The following is a 22,772-nucleotide window of genomic DNA, read 5'->3' on the forward strand; positions in this document are numbered from 1 at the left end:
GAACAGACAGAGAGAGGCAGACACCGAATCCAAAGCAGGCTCCAGGCTCCGAGCTGTCAGCACAGAGCCCGAAGCTGGGCCTGGACCCACAAACCGTGAGATCATGACCTGAGTCGAAGTCGGATACTTAACTGACTGAGCCACCCAGGCGCCCCCATTTCTGTAGCTCTTCTAGTGAGAAACTACAGTAGCTCGTCTCTAAAGATGGTATTTTAATCAACCACGTTTCTCTGCATTCATGCTCTTGGGCAGACCTCTCTCATATTAAATCTGGAACAGCCCAGGGGAACCAATAGAATGTGGCAGAGGTGACAGTGTGTGACCTCGAAGGCTAGGCCAGGAAAAGCTTTTCCGCCCGGGTTTATTGACGGGGTTCACTGTCGGGCACCGTGTGAGAAATCCAACTCCCCATTCGCCCACCATGCTGTGAGGAAGCCCAAGCCGTCCATGTGGGGCAGCCTCCGGGAGAGGGAAAAAGAGATGTTTGACCAAGCACCCAGCTAGTCATGTGAGCGAGGAAGATAGCCTGGACAGCCCCCCAGACCGGCCCTCCAGTGAGCCAGTCCCAGCTGCCACCTGATTGACCCTCAAGAGAGACCACAAGGAAGTGCTCCCCAGCTAAGCTCAGTCAGCCCACCAAACTATGACAGATAAACACAAATTATTTTGTGCAACTGAGTTTTGGGGTGGTTTGTCCCACAGGAATGGACCTTAGATCCAGGGCGAGTCAGAGTTGGAAGGAACCTTGGGGATTCTAATATGAATCAAATCCCAATCAGATCGTGATGCCCCCTGCCTCCCTTTAACTGCCCATTTTTGAATAAAACCCAAAGTCCCCTCTGAGGCCAGCCAGGCCTCACATGCTCTGTGCCCCACTCTCCCTCTGACTGCGATGCCTATCACTCTCTTCTTCCCTTTCTCTGCTCCAAGCACTCTGGCCTCCTCATCGTTCCTCGAACGTGCCAAAGAGTCTCCTGATGCAAAGCCTTTGCTAGCACTGTTCCCTCTGCTAGGCATGCGTGTCCCCTTTCTCTTCTCACTATTCCCCCATGTACTTTGTTCAGGTCCCTAATCCCTTGGAGGGGCCTTTCTTGAAATAGTACCACCTGGTCCTTCTAATCTCTCTTTCTTGACCCTCCTCTGCTTTATATTTCCTCGGGTTACTCCTTGATATTATGTTACACATTTACTTATGCATTGATTTATTGGGCCTCCCCCTCCCACGAGAACATAAGCTCCAGGAGGCTAGGAATTTTCTTTGCTCGGTCGGTCGACTGCTGAGCTCGAGAGCCTGGAACAGTGCCTGACACGTAGTAGGTCTCAATCAACAGTTGTAGGATAAATAACATGTCTCCATCCCAGGGAAGGGGAGCGAGGCCTGGAGATGGGACAGGGACTTGCCCAAGGTCACTACTCAGCCAGACCCTCTCCCAGGGCTCTCTCTGCCCAGTTGCCCCCATGAACTCCTGCTTCCCCCAAAAGGCCACTCCTCTCTGTCACTCAGGCGGGCCCACAGCCCTCAGCTCTTCCAGTTGTTTCTGTCAAACGGTATTTACAATAAACTTTGTTTGAACTTTTGTCTAAGTGATAATAATAATAACACGATAATTATATGGAGGATAACGTACAGCCAGCTGTATTTAATTAAAGCTGTAATTTCACTAAGGGTTTCTGGAAACAGTAAACTACAAGAGTGGTACCACCCGCACCCCTGTGTGGGGCTTGCAGGCGCCGGGAGCGGGGTGATTGGAGCGGAGGCCCCAGAAGCCGGAGGCTGCCAACAGGGTCCGGCTTCCGGAGTCTGGGTGCTCCCCATCTTGGAGCCAGGCAGAGGGGTGGGTCTGCGGTGGCCTCAGGCCAAAGCCTGAGTCTGGAACCTCTCAGAACACGTGCACAGATTTCTTCTGACCTTTGCTGGCTCACAAGAGAGTGGATTCCTTCAAGACATCTGGAATAAAGGGCTCAGGAGCCAGAAAGATACCAAATAGAAGCAAGCAAGATGGCTCCGAGGGCCAGAGGCTCAGGGTGTGGGACAAAGGGAAGGAATCCATGCCAGCTGAGGGAGGGAAGGGCAGGCACGGGTCCCGGCAGCAAAGTTTTGCTTAGTGCGTGTCATGCCTGGCACTGCACCAGACCCCAGGGTTAAGGAGACAGGGGGCTTGCTCTTCTGAGAGTTCCGTCGAACAAGGAGACGTTCACAAGAGGAGACCCCCAAGACTACCACCAGGTGGGTAGTCCACAGGCTGAGTCCTGCCCACGGGGCCAGAGTATGCAGGTTTAAATCCTGGCTCTGCCCTTCTCAGCTAGGCTCTCCTTTTTATCTCTCTGGGCCTCACTTTCGCCTTCTAGAAAATGGGGATAATGCTGTCCGCTTCAGAGGGTCATTAGGAGGATCAAGTGAATGAATCTGTGTCAAGAACTTAGGAGCCCAGTAGAGAGGTCAATAAATGTTAGCTATTATCATCGGGCAATTTCAGGAGCAGAGGAACAGGGGGAATTGCTGGGACCTGGAAACAGGGTGACCAGCCACGCTGGCAGAACATTCAGTAGTAAAACCAAGATAGTCACAGGAAAGCCGGACTGTTGGCCACCCTACCTAGAAAGCCAGAGTGGGGTTTCAGGTAGAAGGTGGTGTTAGAGCCGGGCACACACTCAGAACGACCAGGACTTAGTTCACAAGAGGCAGAGAACACACAGAAAAGTGAGGAACCGGGGATTCAGGCCCAGATAACTCATTTCCCCGTGTGACTCTGGGCTAGTCACACCGCTTCACTTCTGAGAGACTCGGTTGTCCCGTCTGCAGCCTAAGAGGGGACTGCTGGCTGTCTGGGGCCCCTTGCCAGTCTGAGATCAGAGGAGGCCTGGGTGGGGGGGAGAGCCTCACGGGTCACCTCATCTGCTGCCTGCATGTGCACACACACACACACACACACACACCTACAACAGTAGGGCAGGGATGAGGGGGTCAGCTGCACGGGATAAAGGAGACACTTGCCCGCCTATGAAGTCCCCTCGTTGGGGCCTCTAGCAGGGCTGGATCAGGAGGGTTAACTGCAGAGTCGGTTTTAATTGTCTAAAGAGGCTGGCTGCTGGGGGTGGGGGCTGAGCGAGAAGATCTCTGAAGAGGTGCAGAAATATTCCTGGGTAATAAAATATCCCCTTTTCAGTGTCAAAGTTAATGTTCCAGGCCTCAGGTAAAACCGGCTTCTTATCAGCCAGCGCGCTCCCCGGAGACGGCTGGAAGGCAGGCAGGGAAGGAGGGAACAGCCTGGGCTCCCCTCTTCTCAGAGCCGGGCCAGGGGCGCTCTGTGGTCAGAGGAGGCTGAGCCCCCTTTGTGACAACTCTTCGTCCCCTGGAGTAGGAGATCAGCCCAAGTTCAGAGTGGACCAACCCGCCCGGTGTCACAGCATCTAGGGCTCTGTCTACCTCCCTCCTCTGTCCTCTTGACGGACACTCATTCATTCTGCTGCTGTCCCTGGCCCTCACTCCCTCCTTCTTTCCTCTCCGTGTTCTTTCCACCTGTCTGCCCCTGTCCCTTCTGCACGTGCCTGCACGTGGGACCGTGTTTGAACCCCTGCTGGGATTTTGTCCTCTGAGGCCAGGACAAGAGGCAGGAGGCCTCACCTGCTGCCTGGGAGTACCCTGCATGTGCTATGCATGCATGTGGGCGAGCCGTGGCCTCGCCCCATAGCCTGGTCACCTCGCCCATCCCCAGGGCTGCCGCCTGCACCCCTGCATCGGCACTGGGCCCCAAACCCACCGGCATGTGCCGGCTGCACAGCAGTGACTCTGACAGGCCACTGGTTTAAATATAGAGTTGCGTATGCAAGATGGGGCTAATTTTAGCAGGAATGCGCTGGAAACTTTCTGAGGGCTCTGTTCTCTAGCTGTCTCCCCGGTGCTCATCGCTCAGGGCTGGAAGTAAACCTGCAAATCTCTGTTCCTTGCTTCCCGTTTCTCCCTCCCAACCACCCCTCTCCCCAACTCAGGAGCCCGAACACCGGCCAGGTTCCTTGTCTGCGCGGTGCCCTGTTCCCTGGCCGGAGACCACCCAGCTGCCTGAGGTGCTGAGCCCCTTGGATCTCCTCTCTTGCCGCAGGCCAACCCTCGGGAAGACGATCGGTCAAGCAAGAGTTTCCTTCCTCCTGGTGCACTCCAGGGTTGTGTCTTCTTGGGAAACACACCTGACTCCCACAGTTGACATGACCTGCCATTGGACGAGAGGTCACTGGGCGCCAGGCCCCGTGTTCAGTGCTTTATCACGAGTCGCGCATTTCATCCTCACTACAACCCTGAGGCAGGCGTGAGTTAACAGTCCCAATTTACAGACCACAACACAGAGGCCCAGACAAGCTCAAGGACTTGCCCAAGGTCATTCAACACCATGCTGTCGGTCACCAAATTCAGTATCTTTCACAGGGAAAACACGTGCCTTTCAATTCTTTTGAATGTTTATTTTTGAGAGAGAGAGACAGAGCACGAGCAGGGGAGAGGCAGAGAGAGGGAAGCCACAGAATCGGAAGCAGGCTCCAGGCTCAGAACTGTCAGCGCAGATCCCGATGGGGGAGGGCGGGGGGGGGGGGGGGCGGGGGAGGCGGGGAACACTTGAACTCACGAACTGTGAGATCATGACCTGAGCCAAAGTCAGACGCTTACCCAATTGAGCCACCCAGGCACCACCCCCCCTCCTCCAATGCGCTTTTTTTTTTTTCAACGTTTTTTATTTATTTTTGGGACAGAGAGAGACAGAGCATGAACGGGGGAGGGGCAGAGAGAGGAAGACACAGAATCGGAAACAGGCTCCAGGCTCCGAGCCATCAGCCCAGAGCCTGACGCGGGGCTCGAACTCACGGACCGCGAGATCATGACCTGGCTGAAGTCGGACGCTTAACCGACTGCGCCAACCCAGGCGCCCCTCCAATGCACTTTTTAAATGAGAACCTTGGGAGGGGGAGGTTGTGTTTGGCACAAAGGAGTAATTCTGAGGGTGGAACTTCAGAGCCTGTGATTCTGGAAGAGAACAGATCCCTGAGGCAGGAATAGGGAAGTGCCTATCTCTCACCCTCCCTGGCCCTGTCGCCACCCCCCCCCCCACCCCCCACCCAGAGGCCTAGGCCAATAGGCCGCGCTTCACCCCCACGAAACTGCATTCATTCTTGTTCTTCTCCTGCCCCGCGTTCCCTCACCCTTATAGCATTTATGGAGCACCCACTGTGTGCCCAGCACCGTCACAGATGCCTGGCTGCGAAGATAAATGGAGTGAAGGGCAGGGCTGGGCTCTGGAGTCCTCCTGGCTTAGCTGGTGGCAGGCGCAGCCCTGGAGTAAACAATTAGCCGCCTTCTCATCGGCAAGGACAGTAATAGAAGATAGGAGGACAGAGAGGAGAGAAGAAGTTGACATCCGGAAGAACTGCACCCCCAGCAAGAAACTCCAGAAGGCGTCAACTCTTCCTCCCATGCTGCTCTGACTGTTCTCTCCGGCAGCTCCAGAAAAATGCCCTGTCTCCCCGCGGGGCTGTGTAACAGCGCTGCGTGGTTGTTGTGTTTGAGTGTGAGGACATTTCCCCGTAATGAGGATTAGAATAGTAATGAGGAGGGTGACACGCTGTAGTTAGAGAGCAACAGATCTCGGGGGAGCGCCGGCCCGCCCCGCCGCCGACGCCAGCTGCTGGGATGTGACGCGGGCTGCGCCCCATTAGCCAGGCCAGGAGCCACCAGGGGAATGCCCACCGCTGGCCGCCAGCCCCGGCCCACACCACGGGGGGCAGGGGAAGAGTGGTGGGACTCCGGCCATGGGGCGCAGGCCCCAGCCTGGGGGACAGAGGGGACCCCGGGAAGGAGCAGAGGCCCCGGTTCAGATGGCAGCCTCCCCATGCTCCTTCTCCCCTTCGTTTTTCTCCAAAGCACTCAATTTCTTCTGATACATGACACAATTTTCCTGTTCATTTTTCTTACTGTCTCCCTGACTAAAATGTAATCTCCCTGTTTTGTCCCCTGCTGTCTCTCCAGTGACCGGAGCCGGGCCCTGAGCATAGTAGGTGTTCGAGGAAGAGTCGGGCACGGACTCATAAATTTGGGTCTTCATGTGCCGTGGGGACTCTTGGTAGCCACGGGATCGGAGATCCATGTCCCCGTGGCTCAAGTCTTTGTGTCTGTCTGTGGGAGGAAGTCTAGGAGGTGTGCGTGCTTGTGTGTGTGTGTCTGTCAGGAGTATGTATGTGAGGTGTGTGGACTTTCAACCAGCTCGCCGACTCCCCTCCCACACTTGAGCTGCTGGACGACTGCACGGACTCGGGGGCCAGCCCGAATGACCTCCGGTGAACTGGAGGACAGCCGAGGCCTGCATCCGCCCGCTTAGGCAGGGCCCGTTCTAGCCAGGAGGTCTCTGCTGACATCCTCCCCCACACCAGGTCTCTGGGACAGACGTCCCCAGGGCCATGCCCGCACCCACCGTGCCCCCGTGGCGCCTGGGTCCCCGCGCCCACTTGCGGAACAGAGACTGCCGTTGGCGGGAGCGGGCCCCACCCCGGCGTGGCGTTCCCAAGTGGGCTTCGCACACTTCTCGTGGAAGAGCCAAGGCCCGTGAACAATGGCACAGATGGCTCGTGCTTTGGGTAGGGCCTGCCATGTGCCAGGCATCGTGCCAAGAGCTCATGGTTCTCACGACTCTGCAGGGCGGGGATCGGTGGGACAGGTGAGGAAATGGAAGCACTGAGGGAAGAAGTAACTTGGCTGCGGCCACGGAACGAGGGTGTGAGACACGGACCCAGGCACCACTCCCAACGCCTCACGTCCTCCCTCTCTCTTCGAGGACCGCGTCCAAATGAGCCAGCGGGGCCGCCTCCCTGACCCGGATCCACCACATCATTCTTTGGCAGGAGAAGGACTGGTGAGGGCATCGGAAGAGCTGTGTGCTTTCGAAGAACCTTGCGTGGGGGTTCATCATCCAAGCTTTACTGACAGCCAATCCCCGCCCTCATGCAGACACCCCCCAGAGCGGGTGCTTGTGTTCCCCAAAATGATAGGTTTGAGTCCTAACCCCTGGTACCTGTAAATATGATCTTATTTGGAAATAAGTACTTTGCGGATGTAGTCCAGTTAAGACGAGGTCATACTGGTTTAGAGTGGGCTCTAAAATCCAGTGACTGGATGGGGCGCCTGGGTGGCGCAGTCGGTTAAGCGTCCGACTTCAGCCAGGTCACGATCTCACGGTCCGTGAGTTCGAGCCCCGCGTCGGGCTCTGGGCTGATGGCTCAGAGCCTGGAGCCTGTTTCCGATTCTGTGTCTCCCTCTCTCTCTGCCCCTCCCCTGTTCATGCTCTGTCTCTCTCTGTCCCCAAAAAAATAAATAAATAAACGTTGAAAAAAAAAATTAAAATCCAGTGACTGGAGTCCTTATAAGATGCATAAGCAGGGGCGCCCGGGTAGCTCAGTCGGTTAGACGTCTGACTTCGGCTCAGGTCATGATCTCATGGTTCATGAGTTCAAGCCCTGCATCGGGCTCTGCGCTGACAGCTCAGAGCCTGGAGCTTGCTTTGGATTCTGTATCTCCCTCTGTCTGTCTCCCAGCCCCTCTCCCGCTCGTACTCTGTCTCTCTCTCTCTCTCTAAAAATAAATAAACGTTAAAAAGAATTTTTTTAAAAAAGAGGGAAATGTAGCCACAGGCACTGAAACACACAGGGGAGAGAACCATGGGAGCACGGGAGCAGAGAGAGGGATGCGTCCCTCTAAGCCCTCCAGAAGGAACAAAGCCTCGACCTTCAGCTCAGACTTCTGGTCTCCAGAACTGTTAAGAGAAAAGACTCCTGTTGTTCTAAGCCACCACGTCTGTGATAATAAGGCAGCCCTAGGAAATTAATACACCCTCCTTGCCCAGAGCAGGACAACGTGCGTGCACACACACACACACACACACACAGTGACTGAACCACACAATTACTTGGACTCACACTTTGACTAGGCCACACAAGCCCGTGTCGCATGGCTCCTGTGCAAGGTCCTCCTGTTCACAGTGGCCCCGCACCCAGCAGGCGAGCAGTTCCATGCATGTCACATGCCCACGTGCCAGCCTATCCCTACCCCTGGACCCACCAGGAACTCTCTGGAAGAAGCCTCCCAGAGGACAGAGCCCTCCAAACTCCCGCTGAGGCTTCCTTCCTGGTCTCCCCTTCCCTCCCTCCCTCCTGCCCTTCCTCCCTTCCTTCCTTCCTCCCTCCCTCTGCCTCTATGCCTTCCCCTCTGAGTAAACACAGCCCTGTGGCGAGGCCGGCCATGTTCTCGGAGAGCTGCACATTGCCACCTGTTGCTATGGAGAAGCCTCTTTATCACAAACACTGGGTAAGCAGCTGCTGCCGGGAGCCCCTTTCTGCTGGCCAGGGGTTTATTTGGAGAAAGTCAATAAGGAAAAATAAACATTCCGGTCCTGTGTATATATAGCCTTGGGACTAGTGCTCCGCAGTGGCTCGGGCCTGCCAGCTCCCCAGAGGGCCCAGCAGGCTGAGCCTCCCCCCTGCCTCTGATCCCAGAATCCTCCATGCAGACCTGGGGTGGGGGCCAGGCAGCCACCCCCCTCCAGATTCAGGCAGGGCACCCTGCAGGCTGTGCCCACCCTGCCCTAGGCTGGGCCTCAGCGGAGGGCCCCAGGGCTCGGATCTCCTCACCTCCCTTCTAAGGAAGGGTGTACTAAAAGGGACCGCCCACCCTGCCTCTTCCAGGTCACTCTGCCTACTGTTTTCCAAGGAAGTCCACTCTGTCTGAGCTCTCACAAGACACTAGAATTACTGGGAAGAACCATGGTCAATTTGGCTTGCTTAGGACTCTCTCTTCTTTGGCATCAGAGTTTGTGTTGAATTCGATGTGTTAAGTGCTGAATAATATAGCATTCGGCACATATTTATTTAACAACTATGATTATGTCAAAGGATTGTGCTGGGCGATGCTGGTTCCTGCCCTCAAGGTGCTTACGGTCTAGTGGAGAAGGCAAGACAGTCAGCATCATGAGACAACCGGCTAAATATTTACAGGAAAACAGGGCACGATGAGAACTTCGAAAGCACCTTACATCTTGTTCATCTCTAACATGTGCATTAACTCTGTTAATCCTCAGAACAATCCTGTGAGGTGATGTTATTTTTATTCCCATTTTACAGAGGGGGAGGTAGCTTTACCAAAAGTCAGGTAGTGGGAGATTCAGGATTTAAACCCAAGACATCTGGAGGGAAAAGTCCCAGGCTCTGGGGGCACCCGGCTGGCTCAGTTGGTAGAGCAAACGACACTTGATCTCAGGGTTGTAAGTTCAAGCCCCATGTTGGATGTAGATCTTACTTGAAAGAAAGAAAGAAAGAAAGAAAGAAAGAAAGAAAGAAAGAAAGCAAAGAAAAGTCCTCGGCTCTAAAACACTGTCCAATTCTGTCAGGCTTGCAACAGCAATGGTACAATCCCTACCCTCACGAAGCTCACAAGAAAAGCCTTGGGAAAATGTTTCTATGCCACTAGAGACAGGCAGTGACGAGAGTGGCCGGTTGAGGAATGACAGTCATTCAAAGGACATCGGTGCGATACAGAGGAACTGGAGCCAGAGGCAAGGATTGAGTGGAGCTGTGACTGACAGGGATGGAGTTGGGGACAGACTGGCAGCGGTTGGGGAGCAGGAAGACGTGTTTTGGAGAAGGAGGAGGAGGCCTGCCCCCTCGTTTACCACTCCAGACCCCTGTGCCTCTCTTCAAAATGCACCTGCGTGTACCCCACCCCAGCTTTGGCCCAGGACCTCAAGCTCTCCCTCTTGTAGCCTCCTTCCTGATCTTCCTGCCTCCGGTTCTGGGGAGACCTAATGCGCTCCCCAGCCCCCAGGATCTTCCAGAAACACAAATGTAATCATGGCAGCTCTCCTTTCTGCCATCTCTCTGTACAAAGATGCCAGGCTGACCTAGCTCACTTCTCTTCCTCTTGTCCATGAGCACGGGGTGCATCAAGTGTATAGAACCACCCACTTTTCCCAAATCGGGGTAGGGGGGGCTTCCTGGGCCTCTGTGCTTTGCACTTACTCTTCCCTCTGCTTGCAAATCCTTCCTGAAGAGTCACATTCAGGCACAGATGTCTAGTGAGTACCTACTATGTGTCTGGCACTGTTCTGAGCCCTGGGAATGAGATAGATGAAGACCCTTGTCTTCGCAGAGTTTATAACTTAGGGATAGACACTAAAATAAAACAAAGAAGTAAAACATGTCCAATCGTAGATGCTGCTGAGGTCTGAGGAAGAAAATACAGCGGGGGAGGGGGATGGGTAGGGCCTTGAGGCCCCTGTGATGGTGTAGGTGAGATAAGGGACTCTATCTCAAGTTTTCAGAGGTTTTGTCTGGCTGCTCCGTGGAGAATAGACTGAACGGGGACAGGGTGGGAGCAAGAAGACAGGCAGGCTACTGGAACCCGGGGTTCTCACTTCCCCACAGGTCTGTCCTGTGTGTGTCTACCCACTCCAGCCCCAGCACCCCCAGGGGCTCCTGAGAGTAGCCAGGTATGAGAGGGCACCCTTCCCAAAAAACACACACTGGTCCAGCCAGCAGGTTCTGGTTTAAGGGTAGGTCCCTGCAGGCCTCCAAGCCCAGCATTGCCTCCCACCCCCTGACTTCCTCCCCACTCCCTGCCCATCTCCCCTCCCAAGGCTTTGAGGAGGACAGGAGCCCCGCAGAGCAGTGATCCGCATATCAGGAGCAAGGGAATTAACATTCCCAGGCTGTAATTATACCTTCTACTGGTGACACCTAAGGAAGCATCTTTTTATAAAAGCAGGTAAATTGAAGGCTTATAGGATTGTGGGGAATGGGTGTATTTTTAGCACATTCCCCTCACCTCCCGGGTTTGCCAGAATCCTGGTAATTGCTCTGGTGCCAGTGACCTGAACTGAGGCTGAGGGGCTCACAGTGCTACTGAGGGGTCATTGTGAAGGGGGCCTGGGACGCACTGAGAACCTAAGTAAGCCAAGCGAGAATCTAGGAAAGAAGCCTGGAGAAGCTCCTTCTGATAGGAGAATTATGGGGAGGAATCATTCATGGGTGGGTGGGGAGTACATTTTTAAATTACATATGATACATATATTATAACAATAATAACAATAATAGCATTGATAGCTAATCTTTATATGATTCTTATTAAGTGCCACTTAGAACAAAGTGCTTTTCGTATATTAATGTGTTAATCCTCCAACCAATCATGCTATTATTCCCATTTTACAGATGAGAAAATCAAGGCATAGAATGTTCAAGTGTGATTCTGACTTGGACATTGGAGACACTTCCATACATCTATACACACGCATAAGTTTGCGGCCTTTAATGAGTGAATGAATGAAGTCCCTCCTTCTGTATTCCCCACAGGTTTACAAAGAGGCCGGAAGCTCAACCAATCAGGAAGCTCTGAAGTTGGGAAGTCCCTACCCTGTGGGGCGGGGCCTCTGATCGCACTTCCTGTTCTCTGAGAGCAGGGCATCCCCGCCAGGTACAAAGTCGGCCATCTTGATTGATGGGCAGCCGCTCCATGTTCTTAAGCACAGAGCATGGGAGCAAGAGGCTGGGTGAGATGTTTGAGAAGCTGAGAGCAGGGTCCTTGGCACTTGCCCGGTCTTCTGCCCACGTAGGGAACTGGTTGAAATAGTGGTCGTGCTGATACCAATGTGAAAAGAGAGGAAGAGAAGGAGAGAACGGAGTCTCCCTAGATGTTGTCCAGTGGTTGCTGCTATCTAGGGACACCGCTTCTCCAGCAAGGACATCAGTATAGAGAAGGCACGAGACAGAGAGAGAGTGAGAGAGAGAGGCAGGGGGAAAATGTGATTTTTAATGCAAGCCTCGGTAATCAGCTATTTGTGATGGAATTTTATCTGTCCTGGTCTCTGAGGGACGAGGAAGCGGGAGTGAGGGAAGAGGGGTCAGAAATTAGTATGCAGAAATATCTGATCAGCCAAAGTAATTTTCTTTAATAATCGTATTCATACTGCCTGCTCTCTGCTCACTAGAAGAATTAAGTATTTAATAGTAATATATTTCATCTGGCAGTGGTTCCGTTTCGTTAGGAACCGTGATGCCTCGTTGGGGTATATGGGTGGGTGGAGGTCTGGTGGGGGGACAGGTAGGAGGTGTCAAAGCAAAAAGAAATAGATAAGTGAGGAGGGAAGTGGGCACAGTGGGCAGGAGAAGTAGAGAGGAAGCTGTGTGCCAGGGTGAGCCCGACGGCCCCTCTGAGATGCCACTCAGGTGCCTTTGCCTCCTGAAACTGGGCTGTCCGGCTCTGTCCTCTGGGCAATGGATATGTCCCAGAGACCCCCGCTTCTGACCCAGGGCTTCAAGCTTCATCCCTACCCTCCGAAGATAGGTCTTCCTTTCCCAACTTCTGGCCTGTCCCTCCCCCAGCCCTGCGGCTGTCCTGCTGGGGGTAACATTACACGATGAACTCTGGGCCGTGCTCTGCTTCCCGTGTCCGAGGTTCCTGAGCTCTCTGAGCAGATGCCTGGGGATGCTTCCGTGTATCTTCCAGGCCAAGCATGAGCATACAGTTCTTGGCTCATGCCTGAGCAGGGCTGGTACAGAGGAGAGAAGCAGTTGATGCAGGCTGGAGAACCTGACAGCTGCCTCTTGGCCCCCCGGGGCTGCGGGAGCAGTGTGCTTTAGCTATTACATGATTTTAATAGTTAAAAAGCAGGCCCAGCACGTGCCAGGGACATAATTGATGACACCTAGCACTTGGGAACCTGCTCTCCATTGGAGGCACTTGGAGAAGCTCTTTGCAGTCCTCCGCCAGCCTCCCTGAGCTTGGCTGCCCCGGTAGAAAACATCAGTGAGAAAGGTGCAGCCATATCTGCCCGATGAGATGGAGACAGAGAGAGAGAGGGCTGAGCCGTAGATAGCAGAGTTCAGCTTCTCGCTGTTCTTTTAAGAAAAGAACTCCACAAACTCCACAAACTGATGTGCAGTGATGCTGGCATTTCCAGGCACCTGACAGGCTGGAATTAAACACCTGTCCATTAAACTGACAGCCCCAGGAAGGAAAGAGACGGGGAGAAAAGGAGGAAGGGGGAGATCTGGGAACCCAACTGCAGGCTGGCTCCTTCCCTGCAGAAGAGGTCAGGGTGGGAGCAAGCAGCATCTGAGCCCCTGCTCTCTAGTGTCTGAGACAAGAGTGTAGGCAGGGCAGCAGCAAACCAAAAGTCAGACTTGGGCACTGGGGATGGAGAAGGAACATGTGATGCTCCCAGGGGGCCGGGCGAAGGAGAGGCTGGAAGAGTCCTCCTCATTTGCTCAGAGGATTATTGGCCATGCTCTGGCAGCCTCACTGGCCTCCCCCACCACGTGGTCTTTGTCTGCTCTGGACCCTTTAGGTATGTAGCATCCACCAGGTGACCCATCCCATGCTGCCCTGAGACACCTCTTGGGATGTTGAACATTCAAGTGGGTCTATCCTGGCTCCCCAACTCAAGTGTAGGCTCCTAGAGAGAAGGAAGCTTGTCTTCAACTCCATAGATGCTACCCTACAATGCTCAGAGCGTATCAGTGGGTGGGCTGGGGTGGAATGGGCTTAGGGATGGATGGGGTTCATGGATGGATGGATAGATGGATGGACAGATGAGTGGATGTCATGATGATAGGTGCTATAAATATCAGTGTGCCTATACTGGTTGTTAAAATTTCTGTACTGGTTAGTTAATAGTCATCGTCCCAAGGCCATTGAACGCTCCACTCGCCCCCATCCTAGACGCTGCCCTGGGATTTGCTGGACCTCCCCAAGATTCAGCAACTAAACCTTAGCACCCAGCCCAGCAGGGGGCCCCAGGACCCTGCTCCATTGCTCTGACCAGCATCCATTCTTGTTGGTTAGTATATGGGCTCATTATTTTAACCAACACCTTTGGGTGGGGAGAACAACAGAGGCCAAGACTGAATGTTGAGATTAGATGATTTTAGGAAAGAGAGAAGTGAAGGGAAACAGGGAGGGACAGAGATGCCAGACAGCCTGGCCGGCGGCTGGGTTTGGGTTCTTGGGCCATTCAGTTGAGTTACCTGAGCCTCAGTTTGCCCATCTCTCAAGTGGAGACAATATCCGCCCTGTCTACCTTAGAGGGTGGCTGTGCCCAACTGGAACCTGTCCCTCCGTCCTCTGTTCATGATTCTTGGCTGTGTGCTTGCCCAGTTCTCCAGCAGACGAGGAGCTCCTTGACAAAAGGATGCTATGGACAACACCTGTATACCCCAGCACGTGCTTGGTAGGTGTCTGTTGAGCACAGGGACGCAAGGGCAATGGAAGAGTGAATGACAGAAGAAGCCGACTCTGAAGCGTATAACGGGAGGGGGTTGCAGGTGGAGGCAGCTATGACAGGATGGACAGGGAAGGAGGGGCAGGAGGCTTCAGGGCGGCACTGCTGGGAACCAGAAGGGGTCTCCTTCCCTCCATGGCCAACCCCTCACATGCCTCGGTGAGGCCCGCGCTTCAGGTGCACCAAGCCCGCGTATGTTGGCAGACAGTGGGCTCCAGATGGCACAGGGCGGATCCAAGTGTTAGTAACGCCACTTGAGCCAGCTTCCCAGGGTGCCAGACTGCAGTCTCGGGAAACTCCAGGTATGAAGCCCCAGGAAGCTCCAGGAAGGTTGCCCCAGAGGGGAGAAGGGGAAGTGTCCAAGGAGTGAGACAGGAAGCCGAAGGCCGGAGACGCTCAAACCCCACCCTCCATCCCAGAGTCACCCCCTTCAGCCTGTCCCTCCTCAGCAGGTGACCCTGCTGGCCACCCCTTCCCAGGCCTCTCCCCCAGGCCCAGGGCTCTTTCTCCAGATCCTGCAATTTCAAGACCCACCCCAGCCTCCTCCCAGCACAGGCCCATACAATTTAGCACTTAATTACTTCCCATCCCGTATGAGTCTCTCCTTGCTGGCAAGAGCGTGCATTGCACGCGAGGGTGATCCCCCATGACATCTGTCACCTTCCCACCGCCAGGGCCAATACGGCCGATCTGTCTGGCTAGGCTACTGTGCCTTCGTTCAGGGCTTCCGGCAAGCAGCAGGCTGGGAACAGCTCGCTGGGCCAAAGTGTGTGCAGCAGCAACCCCCCCCCCCCCCCGCCAGAAACCACACGTGTGTGAACATGAAATGTCAGAGCCAGACCCACCCAGGCTCCGATCCCAGCTCTGTCATTGGTTACCTGTGTGACTTTGGACAAGCTGGTGGACCTCTCTGGGTCTCACCCATTGGCCCTGCCCACCTTTAAAGGGTCGTTCAGAGGATTTGGCAAGAACAGGGGTGTGAAAGCTCTTTACAACGAAAGCAATACACAAATGCACGGGAGCGCTGTGGCTATTATTGGCATCATTTTCGTGATCGTTATTGGTTCAGGTGCAGCTGAGAAAGCAGGAAGGAGCCACGGCCGGATCTTATTAAGGTTCTGCGGCGGAGCAGAGTGATAATGTGCAGACTTCTAGGGGAGAAAAATCCTTGGCCATCTGTTTGTGTTATAGCAGAGCCTTCTGCGGCTACTCCGGCCCACAGCGGCCCCTCTGAACCCGTCCTGAACCCCCTTCAGGACTGGGCACGGGCACCGCTTTCCTTGGGCCGTGCTGCTCTCAGCCTCCTCCTTCTGGGCTCATCCCCCACACCCAGAGTGTAAATCGTCCCTGGCCCGCATGGCTTCCCCCCCCATTTCTGGTGTATCTTTAGAGGATTGAGCCCGGGGGGGGGGGGTGCAGTGCACGAAGGCAAAGAGAGAGAGAAGAGGGAGGGAGGTGAGGAGCAGAGGGAGACAGGCCCTTGGGATCCAATCCTGGATCTATCACTCTAATTTGAGTGGCCTTCACTAAGCTGCTCAACCTCTAAGTGCCTCAGTCTCCCCATCTGCTAATGAACTTTCTGGTACCTTCTACCAAGAGTCAGAGAACCAGAGACTCTCAGATCTCATTTCAGGGCAACCACCTCTTCCTCCACCAGACCCTCCACCAGACCCTGTCTACAGGGAGCCAGCCCCTTAATGTTCCATCTCTGGACCCCTGGGTCCTCCACGACCTCCCCCCCCCCACCACCGCCCCCACCCATATCCTCACCAGGCACCCCAGCTCCAAGCCTGTGTTTGTGAGCTCACCAGGAACCGCGGGACACGGGCCTTTCTCTCTGCCGTAATGAAACCCTTTAATCATATTCAAATAGGTTACTGTTCAGGGGGAAAATAGAAATATGGATTTGATAGCAATAAATTTCCCTGGCTGGCTAAGCCCAGTTCTTAATTGTCCTGTCCCAGGGCTCGCACATTTCATTGTTCGTTAGGTGCTTAAGTCCCCACTCTCATTTTGTGGCGGTGACATTACCGTTGATGGCTCTAATACTCTCATAATTTGAAAGGGGATTTGCATGATAGAACGCAGAGTATTAAAAGAAAAAGAAAAAAGGGAGAGAGAAAAATGGGGGGGGCAAGATGGGAGGAGGAGCTCTGAAGAGAAGGGGGATGGCAAGGGGGAGGGGGCGGATGAGGAACTCAATCCAGCTTTCACTTTAAAAAAGTCACTTTCTTCAAAGTCAAATCATTGTTTTCATTAAAGTAAAAAAAAAAAAAGAAAAGAAAAAAAGGAAGAAAGAAAAAAGCCGAGGCTGCACGTTGGGCTGACTGGGCACTGGTATTCTCCTTATTGTTCCTAATGGTTATTAATTATTATTATCCGGCTGTGCAGGGCTCTGTGGACGTGATGTCCCCAATGTCCTTGGGGTGGAGTTGGGGGTGGGGGGGGGACATCAGGGGAGGGACTGACTCCAGATGGGGAGGTTTGCTCCTGGGCCACGGGAAGACGTGGATGTCTACCTTGAGGCAGATGCCAGGGGGAGCCAGGTTTGGGTAGGTGGAGGGGAGAGGGGACACTTTCCAAGAAAGAAGGCCTCAGTCAGAGGAATCCAAACCTCCTGGGTCCTGTCCAACTCTTCTTGAGTTTCCTAGAAGTTTCTTCTTTCCAAAAGCCAGTGATTTGGCCATAGCCATCGTGGCTGGACACGAGACAACCCTGATCACTGGTGGCGTCCTCCAGGTCCCTTTTGCAAACCGGATTCCCCGTCCTTCCCCTGCCCCCGTACAGAACCAGAAGGCCATGCAGAGAGACTTGGCTGGATTCCCATAGGGCCTCTCCTAGCTCCATCACTGGGCATTTAGGGTCAGTGAATGCTGTAGCCATGCTGCCCTTTACGCCCACCTGGGGAAGTCTCAGGGTCCCAGTGACATCTCCCCCCACGCCCCCACTTAACATCTCTCTACCAAGGGCCAGAAGTTCTAGATGTCACTGTGGACCTGGGTTTCCTGGGTTTGAGGGATAATCAATCCAGCTTTCGTTGAGGTGATGGGTCTAGGGACAGGAAGAGGTGTGTGACTCCTCCTTGGACAGACCGTGTGACTGTGCCAGGGAGCACTGGAGTGGGGGTGGGGGGGACATTGACTGCTGGGTAGCGGGGATGTAGGGAAAGAGTGTTGCCCATGTGAGCTGATGAGGTCAGGTGCTTGGACTCTCACCCTCCTGCAAACCACACTCCTCCAGCCTCGTCACTTTGTCCTCCACACCCCACTGGCCAGTCCCTGGGACCCTCCCCCATGGGGGCGAGCTGCCCTACAGAGAGCAGCTACAGAGGCAGGTGTTTTGGAGTCTCACCCCTGCACATTTCCTGTTCCTGCCAGTTCTCAGCACCTCCCGGCCAAGACTTACCCCTCGGCTTCCCAGGGACTCTCTTCTAGATTAGAATTTTAAATCAAATAAATTCTGGGATTGGTATAAAAGCTGTCTGCAGAGAGCCTATTCACACTCCTTCTCCCCCTTTTGGCCTGATGGAATTTCGGGGGGGGGGGCTGCGAAAGCACATTCTCAAGGTCTCCTCCACCCCCTCACCCCCTATCCCTCACAGTTGATCCCCCCCACTCAGTCCTCCTCACTGAGCCCAGGACCACCATCACGGCTGGAGGATATCCAGTGCCTGAGGGATGGGTCTGGAATCAGCTTCCTCAGAGGGAGTGGCTGACCATTGCTCAGCCCTCTGCCACTAAGGATATCTAGATCATTCCCCCAGCGAAAGGGGCCGAAGTTGCAGGGTGAGGGAGAACAGAGTAAAGGGACAGGGGAACCTAGACCACCGCAGAAAAAAATGTGGCTACTAGACCATAGGACCCTAGGTGCCAACACATTTCTTACTGTTTTTAATTAGGAGGATCCAAGTACAGGATGGACAAGTGGCAGCCCAGTCCTCATCTGTTCCCTGCCCCTGCACACACCAGGAGTGATGGAATGCCACAGACCCAGGCTCTCTGCTCCCCAGCCTGACTCCCAGATCCATAACATTTTCGACGTGAACAGTCTTCAGAGGTGCAGCCTGAAGCCGCAGGGAAATGAACTTGGTGCCCCCCTTGCCCCACCCCCAAGACCCCCAAGGAGAAGCTGTCTCCAGGAAAGGTGGGGGGGAAAAAAGCCAGAGAGACAAAGTGATTCTTAAATATTTTCCTTCTCCGCAGTCACTCAGGGAGGAGGGGGTGAGGGGCGATGGAGGCTGGAAGGGGGGACAAAGGGGGTTTAATAGGCTCCGGTGACAGCACAGTGTCCACATTGGGAAAAGATTAATGACGAAAATTAATCGCCTGACCTTTCTTTCCAGGAGCTGGAGGTGAGGCGGGCCATTAAAGCCTCTTATGTTGTAATTAACGTTGGAGGGGAGAAGAGAGCTGCCTTCAGAATGGATGTGATCATTTAATTAGGCTTAGGCGTAGGTGCCACAACAGGTCCGGAGAAGTCATAATTTAACTATAGCTTTAAATTACACAGGCAGAGTGGGGATGGCAGAGTTTGACGGCAAGGAGAGCCTGCCGCGGAGCTCGGGAAAACAATTCAATAAACACCCCGAGTGAGGGAGAGAGCCGGTGACAGAGAGACAGACAGACAAAGAAAGCAGTTAGGCGCTGACAGCCAGAGAGGTGGGGAAGGAAGGGCTCCCGCGAGGGGGGAGAAAAGTGCGAGCGCCCCGAGAGGGTCAGCGGTGGCCTGGGGCGGGGCTGGGGGGGGGACGGGGCGGGGGGAGGACGGAGGGGGGCGCGCGCGCGCTCCCGCGCCAGTGCCTCTGCGCCCCCTTGACTCCCAGGCCAGGTGCAGACCGGCGTTCCACAAACACAGCCCGACCTTCGAGGATTTGCAGACGCAAGAAGGCAGAGAGGGCCAAGCATTTCACTCCGTGCTCTCCTTGGCGGGGCGCCTCTCTCCCCACAGTCTGCCCTCCTTGCTAACCTGGAGAGTCGGGGGGGGGGGGGGGGGCGGAGGCTGTCCCCTGAACGAGCGCCACACGGCAAGCGCCGGGGCTCAGTGCGATGCCCAGCAAGTGCGGTGGGCGCTGGGCCGGGTAGTTCAAGGCCCCGGGCACAGTGCCGCGCGGAGGACGAATGAGCCGCGGTGGCCCTGGCTCCGGAGCCTGCCGGTTGCTCAACCTGCGGGATTAATCCCTCCACGGGGAGGATCAGGGTCGTCGCTTAGCGCTTCCTCGCGGGGGAGGGGAGGCAAGGCAGGGAACAGAAGAGCCTAGAGCGGTGGGGAGAGGCGCTGGCGACAGGGCCCTAGCTGAGGTGGAAGGGCAGCTGCGTGGACCCGAGGAGGAGGGTGAGGATGAAAACCTCGCCAGGCAGGTGCCACTGCCAGCTTTATTCAGGACCGTGGAGTTAAGTCCAAGAAAGGGTCCTAGTGGAGCCCTGGGACACCTGGGTCCCTGCTCTGCTTTCAGACGCTGGGCACTGTTGGGACTTCCTGGGACCCCAGAGATCTGTGATGATCCCACTGTCCCCTCCTACGCTAATCCTTTGGGGACTGGAGAGGACATTTGGGAAATGGAGAAATGATGTCAGGAATGACAGACAGACAGACAGACTAAGGGATGGAGTTGCAGAGATGAGGCAAGTTGAGACTTCTCTTACCCTCCAAGGGCTCCTTGGGCTGAACCCGGGACACCAACGCTTAGGGCCTGGCAGGGGACCGCACCTCTCCCTGCCCCATCATTTGAATTGGAAGAAGAGAGTTGTGGTTGAGGAAGGAGACAGAGATTCCCCCAACTTCCCACTCATTCACCAGCCCCCACCCCAGATGATCAAGCTGCCAGACCCTGCCTCCTGCCCCTTCCGTATGGGAAAACACAAAACCACCAAATCATTGCCTGAGGAACACTTTTCCCCCCAAAGAGCAAGGATGTTTTGATTAAACATCCACAGTTTCTCCAAATTAGTGAACCTCTCAATTGGAGCTTTGTCCCTGCCCCTCTGGTTAATTGACGGATGGAAGGATGGATGGATCGTCTAATGGGTCTCTTTGGCCACTGCCGCAACTCGGAGCTCTGGCCTGAGAATGTCCAGCCCGCACTGGGGATAACAAAGGAGAGGTGGCCTAAAGCAACTGGAGAGCAATGGGGGTGGGGCTGGGCAGAGGTGCAGGGGTGCCAGGTGGGGAAGAGAGCTCCTCTCCTCAGATCAGGACTCGCCTGGCTCATGAGCCTTGAGGTCGTGTCTTGATTGCACCCTGGGCTGCCTTTGCCGTATAGGTGTCCAAAGAGCCTAGAACCCCTGATCTAGAACTCCTAAGGCCCTGACCTGAGTCCGATGGGGAGGCAGAGGCTGCCTGACACCTTGAAGGCCAGATGGGGAGTGTGGAAAGATGGTGGGAAATGGGGAGTGAGTGAATAGAGATGAGAAGCGGGGAGGCAGGAAGTCTGACCAGGCCTACAGGCTGCCTTTGAGCCCCTTGACCGAGACTACCAGGGAGAGCCCCTGTCCCCCCACCCCCTAAGTCAGACACTGCATCCCTCACAGGACCCCCAGCTCATAGGAGATCTTTTGTGGTTCCCACATTTCAAGTGTTCCCTTCCCCCCTCTACAAGACTGGGGATTCCAAGAACCTTCTCTCCTGCCATTGCCATTGTGTTTAGAATAAAATCTGAACTGCTAAGAGCCTACAAGACCCACTATGCATTGAGCCCTACATTTCCATCTCTGTCTAGGGTCCCACGTCCCTCCCCACCCTGCTCCAGGCTCTTTTCCCCAACTAGAATTTAAGCTCCCTGAGGGCCAGACCAGGCTGTCGGGTCCCCCTGTCAATGTGCAGTGCCTAGAATGGCCCAGCGTAACCACAGAGTAAACATCCGTTGACTAAATAAGCCTTACGGTTCTGTTTCTGCCAGCCCCCCACCCCCGGTGGGGCCTGGAACACACAAAAGGCCGCTCCCATTATGGGCCTCTTATATCCTGCCCCAGCTCTGTCTACTCTACGTACTGTTTCCTTCTCTGCAGAGACCAGAATTGAGTGTCTCTGGGAGGATCGCGTACAGAGGCCACAAATTAGCCTGCAGCAAAAATAAAACGGTCCACTTGGGATGTCTGACCTAAATGGCCAGGATGTAGGGCTTGGCTGGGATGCACTGGGCCTCACCCGGCCAGCAAGTGCCCCATCCCACCCTTCCCAAGACCCTGTCAGTGTATTCCTGCAAGATGGCGTAGGAAAAAGTCATTGGGGAAAGCGGTTTTTTTTTTTTTTAATGTTTTTATTTATTTCCGAGACAGAGAGAGACAGCATGAGTGGGGAAGGGGCAGAGAGAGAGGGAGACACAGAATCTGAAACAGGCTCCAGGCTCTGAGCTGTCAGCCCAGAGCCCGACGCGGGGCACGAACCCACGGACCGCGAGATCGTGACCTGGCTGAAGTCGGACGCTTAACCGACTGCGCCACCCAGGCGCCCCGAAAGCGGTTTTTTCAACATGGATAGCAGGATCATCCCCTTTGGATGAGATGAACAGAAGCATTGGGGCCCTGCCTGGAAGAATTTGGTAGGGAAGAGTCTGGGGATGGGGGAAGGGAGGAGGGGGTCTGCCTCTCCATGAGAACAGCCTGCACCTCTGGTCTGTTTGTTTTTCTGTCTGACTGTTTGTCGGATGGGGGGTTGGGGAGATAAGGATGTGGAAACAACCTTAAAATAACCTCCACTATTCCCTGAGGTGCTCCAGGGACTGGGCACTGTGGTCTAGCTTGGGACTCGCTGGCTTGTGTTGTGGCCGAGGAGGTGGGGTTATGGGCCCTTCTGGCCTGTGTCTGTCTGTCTGTACCCTCGCACTGCGCTCTAGCCCTGTCCCCAGCCCCCCCTCGCTCCCTAGTGTGCTCTGGGTGAGCTGGCCGTGGAGTTCAGCCCTCTCAGCTGATGCTAGCAGGAATAAATAATCCCGTGATTTGAGTTAGGAGGCAGGGCCCCAAGGAGGCATGGCAACTGCATAAATCCTGAAGATGTGGGGCCCAGGTGGGCCCCACAGAGCAGCCGGGTCACTCCCTGGGAGTTACGACTCCTTAATTCAACACTTGCCTCCTCCTCCTTCTCCCTTCTCCCTGCCCGGTTGCATCCCACACAGAAGGCTGACTCCTGGACCCCTGCCACTGAGCCCCGGGGGGACCTGGGCTGTTCCTGCAGCGTGGGCTGGAGGCCCTTGGATGCCGAGACTCTCTCTCTCAGGCCCCATCTCCCCACACTCCTCCCCTGGTCTCTCTTTCAAGCCTCCCTCCTTCCCCAGCCCCGCCCTACAAGGCATCCACAGCCGGGCAATGGAAGCAGTCTCTCCCCCCTACCATTACGCTAGCACCTACCCCTTCCCACCACCAAGAGGCCTAGGCATCTACTGGGAGGCTTGAGATAATCCTAATCTCTATATCCAGACCTCTCCATCCCCAAGATCTGGGAGAAAAGTACAGAAGGAGGAACATTCGTCTTGAAGCC

General features: G+C 54.9%; 1 long non-coding RNA gene across 1 annotated transcript; it reads left to right on the forward strand.

Annotated features, from left to right (window-relative positions):
• The first annotated feature begins 8,202 nt into the window (after positions 1-8,202).
• LOC125165359 (uncharacterized) lies at positions 8,203-18,311 on the forward strand. The gene is made up of 3 exons (XR_007152077.1): positions 8,203-8,338; positions 11,374-11,494; positions 18,199-18,311. It is a non-coding gene; the product is annotated as an uncharacterized LOC125165359 (long non-coding RNA).
• The last annotated feature ends 4,461 nt before the right edge of the window (positions 18,312-22,772 follow it).

The sequence above is a fragment of the Prionailurus viverrinus genome, chromosome B2 (assembly GCF_022837055.1).
Source record: "Prionailurus viverrinus isolate Anna chromosome B2, UM_Priviv_1.0, whole genome shotgun sequence".
In the NCBI taxonomy this organism is placed as follows: Eukaryota; Metazoa; Chordata; class Mammalia; order Carnivora; family Felidae; genus Prionailurus; species Prionailurus viverrinus.